The following is a 3,345-nucleotide window of genomic DNA, read 5'->3' on the forward strand; positions in this document are numbered from 1 at the left end:
CGGTACGTGGGATCCGAACCCTCGGACGGGAGCGCTGCCGCGCTTCCCAAGCGGCGCATGCGCCACCGGGCCGGCCCTACCCTTTTTTTTTTCTAGGGGATCGCAACCCTTGGCTTAGTGCCGTCTGCACCACACTCAGCCAATGAGTGCACCGGCCATCCCTATATAGGATCTGAACCCATGGCCTCGGTGCTATCAGCACCGCACTCTCCTGAGTGAGCCACAGGGCCGGCCCTTATATTATCCTTTAATGCTATTTTTCCATGAACTTGTTGAAGTATTCTCGTATTTATCTATCTATATTATATGTATTTGTTTATATGTGTATAAACTCTCTCTGGAAAGATATATAACAAGGTTTGAAGGAGACTTTTTTATACTTTCTGAATTTTGAACCATGTGAATGTATTTCCTACTTAGAAATTTACATTTAAAGAAATAGGCTGTCTGGTTAGCTCAAGTCGGTTAGAGCGTAACCTTATAACACTAAGGTCATGGGTTTGGATCCTTATGCCGGCTAGCTGCAAAAAAAAAAAAGAAAGAAAGAAAGAAAGAAATATTTGGTTGAAAACACGGCTTGTTCCTAAAATCATAGCAAAGAAAATCAACCCATTTCACAACCCATGGGTCTAGTACACTCACAGATATAAGAGAGCCGTGCTCTTATTCTTTCACTTAACACTCACTGGGCAGCTGCTCTGAGCCTGGCCCTAGGCGGGTGCTAAGGGGAAAAAATGAATTAGACAGTATCTTCCAGTCCATTTAGAGGGCAGATGAGTAATCATAACATCATGTACAGTGTCATCAGTCCTAGTATAAGGAAAAGCATACAGAGAGGCCTCTCTCCCCTCTCTCCCACACTGGTGGGTCAAGAAACGGCTTCCTAGAAGAGGTGGTATCTAAACCGAGACCTGAAGGACAGTCAGAGTGATATGGAGAGGCATACTGGAGGCCCTAGAATCTGCATTTCTGACAAGTTCCCAGGCGAGGTGGTGCTGCTGTGCAGTAACCGCTGTGCTAGGGAGAGGCAAGAGGACAAAGAACGTGCTGCGTGTTTCCCAAGAACATGGGGAATAAGTGTGGCTGCCGAAAAATGTGAAAAGTTTCACAAAACAAGGCTGGTGAGGTTAGTGGAGACCCTACTGTGAAGGGCTCTAGAAGTACATGTGGCAGAGGTGGCTAGCAGTCCCCCAATCTCAGCTCTCCCCTTCTTACATAGGATCAGAACCTGAGATTTTCAGCTGAGCACAAAGACACCCAGAATAGACTACATGTTCCTTGCAATGGTATGTCAGAGCCGGACGGTTCTCTCCAGAACCCATCTGCCCACCCATTCGAGCTCCATTCCAAGGAGGCCCAGGTATGAGGCGTTAGAGGCAGACAGACTTCAGCCCTGTTAAAGACCTTCCCAGCAGTCTGAGGCAGGATTAAGGGGGAAACATCAGAATCAGTTTCCAGACTGAGGCTCACCTCTCCAAACATGCTGCGCCCAAATGCAAGGGCTGCCTTGGGAGGGCAGGAGCCCCCATAGGGAATGAAAAGTCATAATCCTAGCTTGGTAAGAATGCAATAAGGGGCAACTGCAGTCAGACATTCCTGGATTCTGATCCTGGCTCAGACCCTTCCTGGCTGAGTAGCTCTGGGCAAGTTCCAGTCTTTCTAAGCCTTAGTTCCTGTAAAGTAGGAACAGAATGCAAAGCTCACAGGGTTTTTGTGATGATGAAATGAAAACAGAAATAAAGTATGTAGAGCTTAGCATGGACCTGTTGCAGGGGAGGTGTCAGGAAACGGTCACTATATTGCTCCATTATTATTATTATTATTATTAATAGCTGAAGATGCTTAAATACCACCCTTGGGAGTCTCATAAATCTCCCCAGGGATGAGGCTGGGATGACACCCCTTACCTCACAAGACTGTCCCAAGAGTCAAGCAAGTTGATGCCTGGCAGTGCAAATGCTTTGTGGCCTGTGCAGCAGGAGTCTGCCTGGAGTCCCTCTGGACCCCCACCACATCAGTACTCCAGGCTGCCTGGGCCCTATCCATCCCTTAGAGCCTGGTGGGGCCTGGGATAAGCTCCACTGGACAGATGGGGTAACTGAGTCTGTAAATGAGCAAGGGACTCAGCAGGCCACATTCCATGACTAGAGCCTCTGCTCTGGAATGGGCTGTCCCCTGCCACACCGGGCTGGGGAATGAGGGTGGATTACACCATACACACACACTCGCACACCCCAGAGCAGACAGGTATACATACACCCCTCAAAAACACACCTTGTCCAAGCAGCCAGCCAGAGACACACATATCAGGGCAGAGAGGGGCGCACACATCGTCCAGTGACATAACCTCGTCCTCCAGGGGCACGGGTACACACAGATACACGCGAACACATCCGTCCCAGTTATCACACCCACGGCCGACAACCGCCAGGCCACAAGCACGTTCAGCAGCCGGGCCGAGGACAGTCTGCGACCTCGCCGCGCCCCGCCTGCCTTCCGCAGCCAGGCCCCTCCCGTGGGAGCGGAAGCGGCCGGCGGCGGGTGTCCGCGGTCAGAAGGTTCAGCGGAAACTGAGGGGCGGCCCCGGGACTGGGAGGGAGAAGGCAAAGGGAAGGAGGTTGGGCCCTGGGAGATGGGTCGGACCTGGCCCCCTCCCGCCGGTCAGCAGGCACCGCACACACCGTCTGCAGGTACAAAGTATACACGTGCTCAGCGCCCGTTCCAGGGGCACCCCTGGGAGGGGTGTCCCGGCGGTGTTCCCTGCACAGCCAACCTCTGCCACCGGGTGCCCAGCCCTTCCCGCACCTCCCACCATCCACGGAGACACAGACCCCCCGGGACCCGCCATCACCCAGCCCTCTACCCGCCGGACCCCCGCAGAGCCCCCTGACCCCACAAATAAAGCCACTACACAGTCCTCCAATGCCCCCCACAGAACCTTCACACACAGACCTCCCCTCACGCACAAAACACAGACAACCGCACACCCCTCTCCAGGGTGACAACAGGACACCTCAGTCCCCGGCTTCCACGCCCGTCGGGTGAGCACCCTCTCCCCAGACCGACTCGGCCACACTCCGGCGACCCCACGCCCTGCGGGGCCAAGTCACCTGAGACCTGGGGCGTCCTCCGGACGGCGAGGTTTTTAAAAAGTGTGTGCGCGTGTGTGTGTGCATGTGTGTGTGTGTGCGCGCGCGCGTGTGTGTGTGACACGCAGACGCCTGGAGGCTCCGGGCGTCCATTCTCCGGCCCCCCGCCGCGTACCTTGCCCTGGTGTCCCGCGTGGGTCCCGGCGCCACCGATGCTCAGAGCCGCCGGGACACCCGCAGGTGGACCGGGGCCCTC

At 54.5% G+C, this 3,345-nt stretch overlaps 1 protein-coding gene across 1 annotated transcript in view; it reads right to left on the reverse strand.

Annotated features, from left to right (window-relative positions):
* TRIB3 (tribbles pseudokinase 3) overlaps positions 1-3,332 on the reverse strand; it is a 14,301-nt gene extending 10,969 nt beyond the window's left edge. Inside the window, exon 1 of the mRNA XM_008587695.1 lies at positions 3,265-3,332. The gene's annotated coding sequence lies outside the window, so the exon portion shown is untranslated. The remainder of the gene's footprint in view (positions 1-3,264) is intronic.
* Positions 3,333-3,345: the final 13 nt, after the last annotated feature.

Source organism: Galeopterus variegatus, unplaced genomic scaffold, assembly GCF_000696425.1.
Source record: "Galeopterus variegatus unplaced genomic scaffold, G_variegatus-3.0.2 Scaffold4500, whole genome shotgun sequence".
Lineage (NCBI taxonomy): Eukaryota > Metazoa > Chordata > Mammalia > Dermoptera > Cynocephalidae > Galeopterus > Galeopterus variegatus.